The following is a 17926-nucleotide window of genomic DNA, read 5'->3' as shown; positions in this document are numbered from 1 at the left end:
ACAGCCAATACTTTGTTCATGCCATTGTCTTCTTTGAATTTCTTAGAGAAGAGGGCTTATTACTAGATATTTAATTTTAAACTGGAAATCAATGAATCCGAATGTGATGATTTTAATTCAGCCCTGTTTATGTATTTTCTAAACTGTGATTAAGAGTAGCAAATTTCCAGATGGGGTCCATATATTATCTCATGCACTTTTCATGTGAAGTATTGGAGCAAACATGCTTTTCAACTGACCTTGTGCACAATGGTAGCGCTTCTGACTCCAGTAAAGAAGGCTGCGTGTTGATATCACATCAGGGTCGAGAAGCTCTTTCATCTTTTCATAACTTCATCGATGCTTGTGTTAAGATTGAAAACGGAAACTGAGTAATTCCACTGACAATAGAAAAATTCGACTTTGTTGAATTTGTAAGAAAAGAGAGTTTATTATTAGATTTTAAATTTTAAACTGGAAATCCCTGAATCAGAATGTCATGATCTTAATTCATCCTTGTTTATATCTTTTCCAAAATGGGAGTAAAAGTTGCAAGTTTCCTGATGGCTTCCAGATATTATCTCGTGCACTTTTCGTGAGAAGTATTGGGCGAACATGCTTTTCAACTGACCTTGTGGCGCAACGGTAGCTGTTGTGAATTCTGTGGCAGAGCTCCCTCCTGTGGTCACAAGTGGTACTTCGGCTGATTCTCTCTATGAGCTTCCGTTGGTGGAGGAGAGTGGTACTGCGGCTTCTGAGTTTCCTTCCTCAGGTGATGTGGTGAAGTCGTTAGGTGCTGCTCTATTTAACTCCACCTAGTGCTTTGATCCTGGCCTCCAGTCAATGTTCTAGTATTGGACCTGTTTCCTCCTGGATCGTTCCTGTGGCCTGCTGCTCTGCATAGCTAAGTTCCGCTTTTGTTATTTTGTTTGCTGCTTTTTTCTGTCCAGCTTGCTTATTTGTTTTTTCTTGCTTGCTGGAAGCTCTGGGACGCAGAGGGTGTACCTCCGTGCCGTTAGTTCGGTACAGAGGGTCTTTTTGCCCCCTTTGCGTGCTTGTTTGTAGGGTTTTGTGTTGACCGCAAAGTTACCTTTCCTATCCTCGCTCTGTTTAGAAAGTCGGGCCTCACTTTGCTAAATCTATTTAATCTCTACGTTTGTCTTTTCATCTTACACACAGTCATTATATGTGGGGGCTGCCTGTTCCTTTGGGGGTATTTCTCTGAGGCAAGGTAGGCTTATTTTCTATCTTCAGGCTAGCTAGTTTCTCAGGCTGTGCCGAGTTGCATAGGGAGCGTTAGGCGCAATCCACGGCTACCTCTAGTGTGTTGGAGAGGATTAGGGATTGCGGTCAGCAGAGTTCCCACGTCTCAGAGCTCGTTCTATGTTTTTGGGTTATTGTCAGGTCACTGTATGTGCTCTGACTTCTATGTCCATTGTGGTACTGAATTACCAAATCAGAACAGTACTGGAGGCCAAAAGTACTAATGATTCTCAATAGAGGGAAAAAAGAAGTTCTGAGACCATTTTTTTTTCTCTGCACTGTGCTTTGCCTTGTTTTTCCCTAGACATTTGGGTGGTTCAGGACACAGGTGTAGCGATGGACATTAAAGGTCTGTCTTCATGTGTGGATCAGCTCACGACAGGAGTACAAAATATTCAAGACTTTGTGGTTCAGAATTCTATGTTAGGACCAAGAATTCCTATTCCTGATTTGTTTTTTGGAGATAGAACTAAATTTCTGAGTTTCAAAAATATTTGTAAACTATTTCTGGCTTTGAAACCTCGCTCCTCTGGTGACCCATTTCAACAAGTTAGGATCATTATTTCTTTTTTACGTGGCGACCCTCAGGACTGGGCATTTTCTCTTGTGCCAGGAGATCTGTCATGATCCCAATGGCAGGGGATCACAAAAGGACAAGCTCAAAAACAAAACAAGCTCTATGGTGATGGAAACTGAGCTGACCGCGCTCCTGAACTTAACCACACAACTAACAGTAGCCGGGGAACGTGCCTACGATGATCCTAGACGTCTCGCTCCAGCCGAAGGACTAACTTCCCCTATAAGAAGAAACACAGACCTCACTTGCCTCCAGAGATGCACCCCACAGAAATAGCAGCCCCCCACATGTAATAACGGTGAAATGAGAGGAAATCACAAACGTAGAGATGAAAACAGAATCATCAAAAATGAGGCCCGCTAAAGCTAGATAGCAGAGGATACAAAAGTGAACTGCGCGGTCAGCGAAAAACCCTTCAAAAAACCATCCTGAAATTACTTGAACTCATGTGCCAACTCATGGAACATGAGGAGTAATTTCAGCCCACTAGAGCAACCAGCAGAAAAGAATCACATAACTGCAAGCTGGACTAAGACAAAATGAAAACAAAACATAGAACCAGAAAATCAAAACTTAGCTTGTCCAGAAGATCACAGACGCAGGGAGCAGAGGTAAACAGACACGCTGATTACATTGATAGCCGGCGAGGAAATGACAAAAAAGCCAGGTAAATAGGAAACACCCATAACCTGATGGAACAGGTGGACACCAGAGACTGCAGAGAACACAAGTCACCCAGTACCATCAGTAACCACCAGAGGGAGCCCAAAAACAGAACTCACAACAGTACCCCCCCCTTGAGGAGGGGTCACCGAACCCTCACGAGAACCACCAGGGCGACCAGGATGAGTCCTATGAAAAGCACGGACCAAATCGGCAGCATGAACATCAGAGGCAATCACCCAAGAATTATCCTCCTGACCATAACCCTTCCACTTGACCAAATACTGGAGTTTCCGTCTGGAAACACGAGAATCCAAGATCTTCTCCACAACATACTCCAATTCACCCTCCACCAGCACCGGATCAGGAGGCTCAAGAGAAGGAACGACAGGTACCTCATACTTCCGCAACAACGACCGATGGGACACATTATAAATAGCAAACGATGCTGGGAGATCCAAACGAAACAACACAGGGTTAAGAATTTCCAAGATCTTATAGGGACCGATGAACCGAGGCTTGAACTTAGGAGAAGAGACCTTCATAGCAACAAAACGAGAAGACAACCACACCAAGTCCCCAACAAGAAGTCAAGGACCCACGCGGCGACGGCGATTAGCAAACTGCTGAGCCTTCTCCTGGGACAACTTCAAATTGTCCACCACATGACTCCAAATCTGATGCAACCTATCCACCACCATGTCCACTCCAGGACAATCAGAAGGCTCAACCTGACCAGAGGAAAAACGAGGATGAAACCCCGAATTACAAAAGAAAGGAGATACCAAGGTAGCAGAACTAGCCCGATTATTAAGGGCAAACTCAGCAAGCGGCAAAAAGGAAACCCAGTCATCCTGATCAGCAGAAACAAAACACCATAAATAAGTTTCTAAAGTCTGATTAGTTCGTTCCGTCTGGCCATTCGTCTGGGGATGAAATGCAGACGAAAAGGACAAATCAATGCCCATCTTAGCACAAAACGTACGCCAAAATCTAGACACAAACTGGGATCCCCTGTCAGAAACGATGTTCTCCGGAATGCCATGCAAACGAACCACGTTTTGAAAAAACAGAGGGACCAACTCAGAGGAGGAAGGTAACTTAGGCAAGGGTACCAGATGAACCATCTTAGAGAAACGGTCACACACAACCCAAATGACGGACATTTTTTGAGAGACAGGGAGATCCGAAATAAAGTCCATGGAAATGTGCGTCCAAGGAATCTTTGGAATAGGCAAAGGAGACAACAATCCACTGGCCCGAGAACAGCAAGGCTTAGCCCGAGCGCAAACTCCACAAGACTGCACGAAAGAACGCACATCCCTCGACAAGGAAGGCCACCAAAAAGACCTGGCCACCAAGTCTCTAGTACCAAATATTCCAGGATGACCTGCCAACACAGAAGAATGGACCTCGGAGATGACTCTACTGGTCCAATTATCCGGAACAAACAGTCTTTCCGGCGGACAACGATCAGGTTTATCCGCCTGAAACTCCTGCAAAGCACGTCACAAGTCTGGGGAGACCGCCGACAAAATCACTCCATCCCTAAGGATACCAGTAGGCTCAGAATTTCCAGGGGAGTCAGGCACAAAACTCCTAGACAAAGCATCCGCCTTCACATTCTTTGAACCTGGCAGGTATGAAACCACAAAATTGAAACGAGAGAAAAACAGTGACCAACGAGCCTGTCTAGGATTCAGACTCTTGGCGTACTCAAGGTACATCAGATTTTTGTGATCAGTCAAGACCACCACACGATGTCTAGCACCCTCAAGCCAATGACGCCACTCCTCAAATGCCCATTTCATGGCCAAAAGCTCCCGATTACCAACATCATAATTTCGTTCAGCGGGCGAAAATTTTCTAGAAAAGAACGCACATGGCTTCATCACTGAGCCATCGGGACTTCTCTGCGACAAAACCGCCCCCGCTCCGATCTCGGAAGCATCAACCTCAACCTTAAAAGGAAGCGACGTATCTGGCTGACGCAACACAGGAGCAGAAGAAAACCGGCGCTTAAGTTCCTGAAAGGCCTCCACAGCCATAGGAGACCAATCAGTAACATCAGCACCCTTTTTAGTCAAATCCGTCAAAGGCTTAACCACACTAGAAAAATTAGTTATGAAGCGACGATAAAAATTAGCAAAGCCCAAGAACTTCTGCAGACTCTTAAGAGATTTAGGCTGCGTCCAGTCACAAATAGCCTGAACCTTGACGGGATCCATCTCAATAGTGGAGGGGGAAAAAATATACCCCAAAAAAGAAATCTTCTGGACTCCAAAGATACATTTAGAACCCTTTACAAACAAAGAATTGGCCCGCAGGACCTGAAACACCTTCCTGACCTGCTGAACATGAGTCTCCCAGTCATCAGAAAAAAACAAAACATCATCCAAATACACGATAATAAATTTATCCAGATATTCACGGAAAATATCATGCATAAAAGACTGGAAGACAGAAGGAGCATTAGAAAGTCCAAAAGGCATCACCAAATACTCGAAATGGCCCTCAGGCGTATTAAATGCGGTTTTCCACTCATCACCCTGCCTTATCCGCACAAGATTATACGCACCCCTAAGATCAATCTTAGTGAACCATTTAGCCCCCTTAATGCGAGCAAACAAATCAGTCAACAATGGCAAAGGATACTGATATTTGACTGTAATCTTATTTAAAAGACGATAATCTATGCAAGGCCTCAAGGAACCATCTTTCTTAGCCACAAAAAAGAAACCTGCTCCCAAAGGGGATGAAAATGGATGGATATGCCCCTTTTCCAAGGACTCCTTAATATAATTCCGCATAGCAGCATGCTCTGGCACTGACAGATTGAACAAATGACCTTTAGGGAACTTACTGCCAGGAATCAAATCTATAGCACAATCGCAATCCCTGTGAGGAGGAAGCGAACTGAGCTTAGGCTCCTCAAAAAGCTCCCGATAATCAGACAAAAATACCGGAACCTCAGAAGGAGTAGATGAAGCGATAGAAATCGGAGATGCATCATCATGAACCCCCTGACATCCCCAGCTTAACACAGACATTGTTTTCCAGTCCAGGACTGGGTTATGAGTTTGTAACCATGGCAGACCAAGCACTAAGACATCATGTAAATTATACAGTACCAGAAAGCGAATCACCTCCTGATGAGCGGGAGTCATACGCATGGTCACTTGTGTCCAGTACTGAGGTTTATTCATAGCCAAAGGTGTAGAATCAATTCCTTTCAAAGGAATAGGAACTTCCAGAGGTTCTAGACTAAACCCACAGCGTTTGGCGAATGACCAATCCATAAGACTCAGGGCAGCGCCTGAATCCACATAGGCATCGACGGAAATGGATGATAATGAACAAATCAGCGTCACAGACAGAATGAACTTAGACTGTAAAGTACCAATGGCAACAGACTTATCAACCTTTTTTGTGCGTTTAGAGCATGCTGATATAACATGAGCTGAATCACCACAATAAAAACACAATCCATTTTTCCGCCTATAATTTTGCCGTTCACTTCTGGACTGAATTCTATCACATTGCATTATCTCAGGTGCCTGTTCAAAAGACACCGCCAAATGGTGCACAGGTTTGCGCTCCCGTAAACGCCGATCAATCTGAATAGCCATAGTCATGGACTCATTCAGACCTGTAGGCGCCGGGAACCCCACCATAACATCTTTAATGGCTTCAGAAAGACCATCTCTGAATTTTGCAGCCAGAGCGCACTCATTCCACTGAGTAAGCACCGACCATTTCCGAAATTTCTGACAATATATTTCTGCTTCATCTTGCCCCTGAGAGAGAGCTAATAAAGCTTTTTCAGCCTGAATCTCAAGGTTAGGTTCCTCATAGAGCAAACCCAATGCCAGAAAAAACGCATCCACATTGAGCAACGCAGGATCCACTGGTGCCAATGCAAATGCCCAATTCTGAGGATCCCCCCGCAGGAAAGATATAACAATCTTGACCTGCTGAGCAGGGTCTTCAGAAGAGCGAGATTTCAAGGAAAGAAACAACTTGCAATTATTCCTAAAATTCAAAAAACTAGATCTATCTCCAGAAAAAAACTCTGGGACAGGAATTCTAGGTTCAGAGATAGGCGTATGTACAACAAAATCTTGTATATTTTGAACCTTAGCAGCAAGATTATTCAGGCTAGAAGCCAAACTCTGGACGTCCATGATAAACAGCTGAAGTCAGAGCCATTCAAAGATTAAAAGAAGGAGGAAAAAAATAAATAAATAAATAAATAAATATCCTCAGACTACTTTTCCTCCTACTTCAGCCAAAACGAAGACCAATTTATATTTTTTTGGCCGGCTATACTGTCATGATCCCAATGGCAGGGGATCACAAAAGGACAAGCTCAAAAACAAAACAAGCTCTAGGGTGATGGAAACTGAGCTGACCGCGCTCCTGAACTTAACCACACAACTAACAGTAGCCGGGGAACGTGCCTACGATGATCCTAGACGTCTCGCTCCAGCCGAAGGACTAACTTCCCCTATAAGAAGAAACACAGACCTCACTTGCCTCCAGAGATGCACCCCACAGAAATAGCAGCCCCCCACATGTAATAACGGTGAAATGAGAGGAAATCACAAACGTAGAGATGAAAACAGAATCAGCAAAAATGAGGCCCGCTAAAGCTAGATAGCAGAGGATACAAAAGTGAACTGCGCGGTCAGCGAAAAACCCTTCAAAAAACCATCCTGAAATTACTTGGACTCATGTGCCAACTCATGGAACATGAGGAGTAATTTCAGCCCACTAGAGCAACCAGCAGAAAAGAATCACATAACTGCAAGCTGGACTAAGACAAAATGAAAACAAAACATAGAACCGGAAAATCAAAACTTAGCTTGTCCAGAAGATCACAGACGCAGGGAGCAGAGGTAAACAGACACGCTGATTACATTGATAGCCGGCGAGGAAATGACAAAAAAGCCAGGTTAAATAGGAAACACCCATAACCTGATGGAACAGGTGGACACCAGAGACTGCAGAGAACACAAGTCACCCAGTACCATCAGTAACCACCAGAGAGAGCCCAAAAACAGAACTCACAACAGAGATCCTGCATTAAGTAATATCGATGCGTTTTTCCTGGCGCTCGGATTGCTGTACGATGAACCTAATTCAGTGGATCAGGCAGAGAGAAATTTGCTGGCTCTGCGTCAGGCTCAGGATGAGATAGAGGTATATTGTCAGAAATTTAGAAAGTGGTCCGTACTCACTCAGTGGAATGAAGGTGCGCTCGCAGCTATTTTCAGAAAGGGTCTCTCTGAAGCCCTTAAGGATGTCATGGTGGGATTTCCTATGCCTGCTGGTCTGAATGAGTCTATGTCTTTGGCCATTCAGATCGGTCGACGCTTGCGTGAGTGTAAATCTGTGCACCATTTGGCGGTATTATCTGAGCATAAACCTGAGCCTATGCAGTGCGATAGGACTTTGACCAGAGTTGAACGGCAAGAACACAAACGTCAGAATGGGCTGTGTTTCTACTGTGGTGATTCCACTCATGCTATCTCTGATTGTCCTAAGCGCACTAAGTCGTTAGCTAGGTCTGGCACCATTGGTACGGTACAGTCAAAATTTCTTTTGTCCATTACCTTGATCTGCTCTTTGTCATCTTATTCTGTCATGGCATTTGTGGATTCAGGCGCTGCCCTGAATTTGATGGACTTGGAGTATGCTAGGCGTTGTGGGTTTTTCTTGGAGCCCTTGCAGTGTCCTATTCCATTGAGAGGAATTGATGCTATGCCTTTGGCCAAGAATAAGCCTCACTACTGGACCCAGCTGACCATGTGCATGGCTCCTGCACATCAGGAGGTTATTCGCTTTCTGGTGTTGCATAATCTGCATGATGTGGTCGTGTTGGGGTTGCCATGGCTACAAGCCCATAATCCTGTATTGGATTGGAATTCCATGTTGGTGTCCAGCTGGGGTTGTCAGGGGGTACATGGTGATGTTCCATTTCTGTCAATTTCGTCATCCACCCCTTCTGAGGTTCCAGAGTTCTTGTATGATTAACGGCATGTATTTGATGAGCCCAAGTCCGATGCCCTACCTCCGCATAGGGATTGTGATTGTGCTATCAATTTGATTCCTGGTAGTAAATTCCCAAAAGGTCGACTGTTTAATTTATCCGTGCCTGAGCACACCGCTATGCGCAGTTATGTGAAGGAATCCCTGGAGAAGGGGCATATTCGCCCGTCATTGTCGCCATTAGGAGCAGGGTTCTTTTTTGTAGCCAAGAAGGATGGTTCGCTGAGACCGTGTATAGATTATCGCCTTCTTAATAAGATCACTGTTAAATTTCAGTACCCCTTGCCATTGTTATCTGATTTGTTTGCTCGGATTAAGGGGGCTAGTTGGTTCACTAGGATAGATCTTCGTGGTGCGTATAATCTGGTGAGAATCAGGCAAGGTGATGAATGGAAAACTGCATTTAATACGCCCGAGGGTCATTTTGAGTATCTAGTGATGCCGTTCGGACTTGCCAATGCTCCATCAGTGTTTCAATCCTTTATGCATGACATCTTCCGTGAGTACCTGGATAAATTCCTGATTGTGTACTTGGATGACATTTTAATCTTCTCGGATGATTGGGAGTCTCATGTGAAGCAGGTCAGAACGGTTTTTCAGGTCCTGCGTGCTAATTCTTTGTTTGTGAAGGGATCAAAGTGTCTCTTTGGTGTGCAGAAGGTTTCATTTTTGGGGTTCATCTTTTCCCCTTCTACTATCGAGATGGATCCGGTTAAGGTCCAAGCCATCCATGATTGGACTCAGCCGACATCTCTGAAAAGTCTGCAAAAGTTCCTGGGCTTTGCTAATTTTTATCGTCACTTCATCTGCAATTTTTCTAGTGTTGCCAAACCATTGACCGATTTGACCAAGAAGGGTGCTGATGTGGTCAATTGGTCTTCTGCTGCGGTGGAGGCTTTTCAAGAGTTGAAGCATCGTTTTTCTTCTGCCCCTGTGTTGTGTCAACCAGATGTTTCTCTTCCATTCCAGGTCGAGGTTGATGCTTCTGAGATTGGAGCAGGGGCTGTTTTGTCACAGAGAGGTCCTGGTTGCTCAGTGATGAAACCATGCGCTTTCTTTTCCAGGAAGTTTTCACCTGCTGAGCGAAATTATGATGTGGGCAACCGAGAGTTGCTGGCCATGAAGTGGGCATTCGAGGAGTGGTGTCATTGGCTTGAAGGAGCTAAGCATCGCGTGGTGGTATTGACTGATCATAAGAACTTGACTTATCTCGAGTCTGCCAAGCGCTTGAATCCTAGACAAGCTCGTTGGTCTTTGTTTATTGCCCGTTTTGACTTTGTGATTTCGTACCTTCCGGGCTTTAAAAATGTGAAGGCGGATGCTCTGTCTAGGAGTTTTGTGCCCGACTCTCCGGGTTTATCTGAGCCGGCGGGTATCCTCAAGGAAGGAGTAATTGTGTCTGCCATCTCCCCTGATTTGCGGCGGGTGCTGCAAAAATTTCAGGCTAATAAACCTGATCGTTGCCCAGCGGAGAAACTGTTTGTCCCTGATAGGTGGACGAATAGAGTTATCTCTGAACTTCATTGTTCGGTGTTGGCTGGTCATCCTGGAATCTTTGGTACCAGAGAGTTAGTGGCTAGATCCTTTTGGTGGCCGTCTCTGTCGCGGGATGTGTGTACTTTTGTGCAGTCCTGTGGGATTTGTGCTCGGGCTAAGCCCTGCTGTTCTCGTGCCAGTGGGTTGCTTTTGCCCTTGCCGGTCCCGAAGAGGCCTTGGACACATATCTCTATGGATTTTATTTCTGACCTTCCCGTTTCTCAAAAGATGTCAGTCATTTGGGTGGTCTGTGATCGCTTCTCTAAGATGGTCCATCTGGTACCCTTGTCTAAATTGCCTTCCTCCTCTGATTTGGTGCCTTTGTTCTTCCAGCATGTGGTTCGTTTGCATGGCATTCCAGAGAATATTGTTTCTGACAGAGGTTCCCAGTTTGTTTCAAGGTTTTGGCGAGCCTTTTGTGGTAGGATGGGCATTGACTTGTCTTTTTCCTCGGCTTTCCATCCTCAGACTAATGGCCAGACTGAACGAACCAATCAGACCTTGGAAACATATCTGAGATGCTTTGTTTCTGCTGATCAGGATGACTGGGTGTCCTTTTTGCCTTTGGCTGAGTTCGCCCTTAATAATCGGGCCAGCTCGGCTACCTTGGTTTCGCCGTTTTTCTGCAATTCTGGGTTCCATCCTCGTTTCTCTTCAGGACAGGTTGAGTCTTCGGACTGTCCTGGTGTGGATACTGTGGTGGACAGGTTGCAGCAGATTTGGACTCAGGTAGTGGACAATTTGACCTTGTCCCAGGAGAAGGCTCAACTTTTCGCTAATCGCAGACGCCGTGTGGGTCCCCGACTTCGTGTTGGGGATCTGGTTTGGTTATCTTCTCATCATATTACTATGAAGGTTTCCTCTCCTAAGTTTAAACCTCGTTTTATTGGTCTGTATAGGATTTCTGAGGTTCTTAATCCTGTGTCTTTTCGTCTGACCCTCCCAGATTCTTTTTCCATACATAACGTATTCCATAGGTCATTGTTGCGGAGATACGTGGCACCTATGGTTCCATCTGTTGAGCCTCCTGCCCCGGTTTTGGTGGAGGGGGAATTGGAGTATATTGTGGAGAAGATTTTGGATTCTCGTGTTTCAAGACGGAAACTCCAGTATCTGGTTAAATGGAAGGGTTATGCTCAGGAAGATAATTCCTGGGTTTTTGCTTCTGATGTCCATGCTCCCGATCTTGTTCGTGCCTTTCATGTGGCTCATCCTGGTCGGCCTGGGGGCTCTGGTGAGGGTTCGCTGACACCTCCTCAAGGGGGGGGTACTGTTGTGAATTCTGTGGCAGAGTTCACTCCTGTGGTCACAAGTGGTACTTCGGCTGATTCTCTCTGGGAGCTTCCGTTTGTGGAGGAAAGTGGTACTGCAGCTTCTGAGTTTCCTCCCTCAGGTGATCTGGTGAGCTCGTTAGCTGCTTCTCTACTTAACTCCACCTAATGCTTTGATCCATGCTTCCTGTCAATGTTCCAGTGTTTTACTTGTGTATCTCTGGATCATTCCTGTGGCCTGCTGCTCTGCATAGCTAAGTGCTTCTTTGCTATTTGTTGCTATTTTTTCTGTCCAGCTTGTCTATTTGTTTTGCTGGAAGCTCTGGGACGCAAGGGGTGTACCTCCGTGCCGTTAATTCGGTACGGAGGGTCTTTTTGCCCCCTTTGCGTGGTTTTCTTTAGGGTTTTGTGTAGACCGCAAAGTTATCTTTCCTATCCTCGTTCTGTCTAGAATATCGGGCCTCACTTTGCTGAATCTATTTCATCCCTACGTTTGTCTTTTCATCTTACTCACAGTCATTATATGTGGGGGGCTGCCTTTTCCTTTGGGGTATTTCTCTGAGGCAAGGTAGGCTTATTTTTCTATCTTCAGGCTAGTTAGTTTCTCAGGCTGTGCCGAGTTGCATAGGGAGCGTTAGGCGCAATCCACAGCTGCCTCTAGTTGTGTTTGGAGAGGATCAGGAATTGCGGTCTACAGAGTTCCCACGTCTCAGAGCTCGTTCTATTATTTTGGGGTATTGTCAGATCACTGTATGTGCTCTGATCGCTATGTACATTGTGTTACTGAATTGCCTATCACAACAGAAGGGATCAAAGTGTCTCTTTGGTGTTCAGAAGGTTTCATTTTTGGGGTTCATTTTTTCCCCTTCTACTATCGAGATGGACCCTGTTAAGGTCCAAGCCATCCATGATTGGACTCAGCCGACATCTCTGAAAAGTCTGCAAAAGTTCCTGGGCTTTGCTAATTTTTATCGTCGCTTCATCTGCAATTTTTCTAGTATTGCTAAACCATTGACCGATTTGACCAAGAAGGGTGCTGATGTGGTCAATTGGTCTTCTGCTGCTGTAGAAGCTTTTCAAGAGTTGAAGCGTCATTTTTCTTCTGCTCCTGTGTTGTGTCAACCAGATGTTTCGCTTCCATTCCAGGTCGAGGTTGATGCTTCTGAGATTGGAGCAGGGGCTGTTTTGTCGCAGAGAAGTTCTGATTGCTCGGTGATGAAACCATGCGCCTTCTTTTCCAGGAAGTTTTCGCCTGCTGAGTGAAATTATGATGTTGGCAATCGAGAGTTGCTGGCCATGAAGTGGGCATTCGAGGAGTGGCGTCATTGGCTTGAAGGAGCTAAGCATCGCGTGGTGGTCTTGACTGATCATAAGAACTTGACTTATTTCGAGTCTGCCAAGCGGTTGAATCCTAGACAGGCTCGTTGGTCGCTGTTTTTGCCCGTTTTGACTTTGTGATTTCGTACCTTCCGGGCTCTAAAAATGTGAAGGCGGATGCCATGTCTAGGAGTTTTGTGCCCGACTCTCCGGGTTTATCTGAGCCGGTGGGTATTCTCAAAGAGGGAGTAATTGTGTCTGCCATCTCCCCTGATTTGCGGCGGGTGCTGCAAAAATTTCAGGCTAATAAACCTGATCGTTGCCCAGCGGAGAGACTGTTTGTCCCTGATAGGTGGACGAATAAGGTTATCTCTGAGGTTCATTGTTCGGTGTTGGCTGGTCATCCTGGAATCTTTAGTACCAGAGAGTTAGTGGCTAGATCCTTTTGGCTGCCATCTCTGTCGCGGGATGTGCGTTCTTTTGTGCAGTCCTGTGGGATTTGTGCTCGGGCTAAGCCCTGCCGTTCTCGTGCCAGTGGGTTGCTTTTGCCCTTGCCGGTCCCGAAGAGGCCTTGGACACATATCTCTATGGATTTTATTTCAGATCTTCCCGTCTCTCAAAAAATATCAGTCATTTGGGTGGTTTGTGATCGCTTCTCTAAGATGGTCCATTTGGTACCCTTGTCTAAATTACCTTCCTCCTCTGATTTGGTGCCATTGTTCTTCCAGCATGTGGTTCGTTTACATGGCATTCCAGAGAATATCGTTTCTGACAGAGGTTCCCAGTTTGTTTCGAGGTTTTGGCGAGCCTTTTGTGCTAGGATGGGCATTGACTTGTCTTTTTCCTCGGCTTTCCATCCTCAGACTAATGGCCAGACCGAACGAACCAATCAGACCTTGGAAACATATCTGAGATGCTTTGTTTCTGCTGATCAGGATGACTGGGTGTCCTTTTTGCCTTTGGCTGAGTTCGCCCTTAATAATCGGGCCAGCTCGGCTACCTTGGTTTCGCCGTTTTTCTGCAACTCTGGGTTCCATCCTCGTTTCTCTTCAGGGCAGGTTGAGTCTTCGGACTGTCCTGGTGTGGATACTGTGGTGGACAGGTTGCAGCAGATTTGGACTCATGTAGTGGACAATTTGACCTTGTCCCTGGAGAAGGCTCAACGTTTCACTAATCGCAGACGCTGTGTGGGTCCCCGACTTCGTGTTGGGGATTTGGTTTGGTTGTCTTCTCGTCATATTCCTATGAAGGTTTCCTCTCCTAAGTTTAAACCTCGTTTCATTGGTCCGTATAGGATTTCTGAGGTTCTTAATCCTGTGTCTTTTCGTCTGACCCTTCCAGATTCTTTTTCCATTCATAACGTATTCCATAGGTCATTGTTGCGGAGATACGTGGCACCTATGGATCCATCTGTTGATCCTCCTGCCCCGATTTTGGTGGAGGGGGAGTTGGAGTATATTGTGGAGAAGATTTTGGATTCTTGTGTTTCAAGACGGAAATTCCAGTATCTGGTTAAGTGGAAGGGTTATGCTCAGGAAGATAATTCCTGGGTCTTGGCCTCTGATGTCCATGCTCCCGATCTTGTTCGTGCCTTTCATATGGCTCATCCTGGTCGTCCTGGGGGCTCTGGTGAGGGTTCGGTGACCCCTCCTCAAAGGGGGGGTACTGTTGTGAATTCTGTGGCAGAGCTCCCTCCTGTGGTCACAAGTGGTACTTCGGCTGATTCTCTCTATGAGCTTCCGTTGGTGGAGGAGAGTGGTACTGCGGCTTCTGAGTTTCCTTCCTCAGGTGATGTGGTGAAGTCGTTAGGTGCTGCTCTATTTAACTCCACCTAGTGCCTGGCCTCCAGTCAATGTTCTAGTATTGGACCTGTTTCCTCCTGGATCGTTCCTGTGGCCTGCTGCTCTGCATAGCTAAGTTCCGCTTTTGTTATTTTGTTTGCTGCTTTTTTCTGTCCAGCTTGCTTATTTGTTTTTTCTTGCTTGCTGGAAGCTCTGGGACGCAGAGGGTGTACCTCTGTGCCGTTAGTTCGGTACGGAGGGTCTTTTTGCCCCCTTTGCGTGGTTGTTTGTAGGGTTTTGTGTTGACCGCAAAGTTACCTTTCCTATCCTCGCTCTGTTTAGAAAGTCGGGCCTCACTTTGCTAAATCTATTTAATCTCTACGTTTGTCTTTTCATCTTACTCACAGTCATTATATGTGGGGGCTGCCTTTTCCTTTGGGGGTATTTCTCTGAGGCAAGGTAGGCTTATTTTCTATATTCAGGCTAGCTAGTTTCTCAGGCTGTGCCGAGTTGCATAGGGAGCATTAGGTGCAATCCACGGCTACCTCTAGTGTGTTGGAGAGGATTAGGGATTGCGGTCAGCAGAGTTTCCACGTCTCAGAGCTCGTTCTATGTTTTTGGGTTATAGTCAGGTCACTGTATGTGCTCTGACTTCTATGTCCATTGTGGTACTGAATTACCAAATCATAACAGGTAGCGCGTCTGACTCCAGATCCGAAGGTTGCGTGTTCAAATCACGTCGGGGTCAAGTAACTCTATCATCTTTTCATTACTTAATCGATGCTTGGGTAAAGATTGACACGGAAACTGCGTAATCCTACTGACAATAGAATAGCTCAACGTTGTTGTCATGTGTCAGCACAGTGTTTGAAAAGTGTTTTATTTAAATGATATAGATTAATATCTTATCAACAATACTTTGATGAGAAATATCATTTAGGAATTGAGTTCAAAACATAAGAAAATCCATGCCGGGAACAGCCAATACTTTGTTCATGCCATTGTCTTCTTTGAATTTCTTAGAGAAGAGGGCTTATTACTAGATATTTAATTTTAAACTGGAAATCAATGAATCCGAATGTGATGATTTTAATTCAGCCCTGTTTATGTCTTTTCTAAACTGTGATTAAAAGAAGCAAATTTCCAGATGGGGTCCATATATTATCTCATGCACTTTTCATGTGAAGTATTGGAGCAAACATGCTTTTCAACTGACCTTGTGCACAATGGTAGCGCTTCTGACTCCATTAAAGAAGGCTGCGTGTTGATATCACATCAGGGTCGAGAAGCTCTTTCATCTTTTCATAACTTCATCGATGCTTGTGTTATGATTGAAAACGGAAACTGAGTAATTCCACTGACAATAGAAAAATTCGACTTTGTTGCCACCTGTAGGCAAAGTGTTTAAAAATGTGTTTTATTTAAGTTATGTAGATTAACATCTTATCAACAATACTGTGATGAAAAATATCATTTGGGAATTGAGTTCAAAACATAATAAAAATAATCCTTGCCGAGAACAGCTAACACTTTGTTCATGCCATTGTCATCTTTGAATTTGTAAGAAAAGAGAGTTTATTATTAGATTTTAAATTTTAAACTGGAAATCCCTGAATCAGAATGTCATGATCTTAATTCATCCTTGTTTATATCTTTTCCAAAATGGGAGTAAAAGTTGCAAGTTTCCTGATGGCTTCCAGATATTATCTCGTGCACTTTTCATGAGAAGTATTGGACGTACATGCTTTTCAAATGACCTTGTGGCGCAACGGTAGCGCGTCTGACTCCAGATCAGAAGGTTGTGTGTTCAAATCACGTCGGGGTCAAGTAACTCTATCATCTTTTCATAACTTAATCGATGCTTTGGTAAAGATTGAAACGGAAACTGCGTAATCCTACTGACAATAGAATAGCTCAACGTTGTTGTCATGTGGCAGTGCAGTGTTTTATGTAAATGAAATATCTTATCTTATGTAGATGTAAATATCTTATCAACAATACTTTGATGAGAAATATCATTTAGGAATTGAGTTCAAAACATAAAAAAATCCATGCCGGGAACAGCCAATACTTTGTTCATGCCATTGTCTTCTTTGAATTTCTTAGAGAAGAGAGCTTATTACTAGATATTTAATTTTAAACTGGAAATCAATGAATCCGAATGTGATGATTTTAATTCAGCCCTGTTTATGTCTTTTCTAAACTGTGATTAAAAGTAGCAAATTTCCAGATGGGGTCCATATATTATCTCATGCACTTTTCATGTGAAGTATTGGAGCAAACATGCTTTTCAACTGACCTTGTGCACAATGGTAGCGCTTCTGACTCCATTAAAGAAGGCTGCGTGTTGATATCACATCAGGGTCGAGAAGCTCTTTCATCTTTTCATAACTTCATCGATGCTTGTGTTATGATTGAAAACGGAAACTGAGTAATTCCACTGACAATAGAAAAATTCAACTTTGTTGCCACCTGTAGGCAAAGTGTTTAAAAATGTGTTTTATTTAAGTTATGTAGATTAACATCTTATCAACAATACTGTGATGAAAAATATCATTTGGGAATTAAGTTCAAAACATAAAAAAATAATTCTTGCCGGGAACAGCTAACACTTTGTTCATGCCTTTGTCATCTTTGAATTTGTAAGAAAAGAGAGTTTATTATTAGATTTTAAATTTTAAACTGGAAATCCCTGAATCAGAATGTCATGATCTTAATTCATCCTTGTTTATATCTTTTCCAAAATGGGAGTAAAAGTTGCAAGTTTCCTGATGGCTTCCAGATATTGTCTTGTGCACTTTTCATGAGAAGTATTGGGCCTACATGCTTTTCAACTGACCTCGTGGCGCAACGGTAGCGCGTCTGACTCCAGATCAGAAGGTTGCGTGTTCAAATCACGTTGGGGACAAGTAACTCTATCATCTTTTCATAACGTAATCGATGCTTGGGTAAAGATTGAAACGGAAACTGCGTAATCCTACTGACAATAGAATAGCTCAACGTTGTTGTCATGTGGCAGTGCAGTGTTTTATGTAAATGAAATATCTTATCTTATGTAGATGTAAATATCTTATCAACAATACTTTGATGAGAAATATCATTTGGGAATTGAGTTCAAAACATAAAACAATCCATGCCGGGAACAGCCAATACTTTGTTCATGCCATTGTCTTCTTTGAATTTCTTAGAGAAGAGGGCTTATTACTAGATATTTAATTTTAAACTGGAAATCAATGAATCCAAATGTTATGATTTTAATTCAGCCCTGTTTATGTCTTTTCTAAACTGTGATTAAAAGTAGCAAATTTCCAGATGGGGTCCATATATTATCTCATGCACTTTTCATGTGAAGTATTGGAGCAAACATGCTTTTCAACTGACCTTGTGCACAATGGTAGCGCTTCTGACTCCATTAAAGAAGGCTGCGTGTTGATATCACATCAGGGTCGAGAAGCTCTTTCATCTTTTCATAACTTCATTGATGCTTG

The 17926-nt window shown here is 44.1% G+C and overlaps 2 non-coding genes across 2 annotated transcripts; both read left to right on the top strand.

Annotated features, from left to right (window-relative positions):
• Positions 1 to 16192: 16192 nt before the first annotated feature.
• Positions 16193 to 16264, top strand: TRNAW-CCA (transfer RNA tryptophan (anticodon CCA)). Its single transcript has one exon. It is a non-coding gene; the product is annotated as a tRNA-Trp (tRNA).
• Positions 16265 to 17274: 1010 nt separating this feature from the next.
• Positions 17275 to 17346, top strand: TRNAW-CCA (transfer RNA tryptophan (anticodon CCA)). Its single transcript has one exon. It is a non-coding gene; the product is annotated as a tRNA-Trp (tRNA).
• Positions 17347 to 17926: the final 580 nt, after the last annotated feature.

Source organism: Ranitomeya imitator, chromosome 4, assembly GCF_032444005.1.
Source record: "Ranitomeya imitator isolate aRanImi1 chromosome 4, aRanImi1.pri, whole genome shotgun sequence".
NCBI classification, from domain to species: domain Eukaryota; kingdom Metazoa; phylum Chordata; class Amphibia; order Anura; family Dendrobatidae; genus Ranitomeya; species Ranitomeya imitator.
The sequence above is the reverse complement of the archived record's forward strand: the minus strand, read 5'-3'. Positions and strand labels throughout refer to the sequence as shown.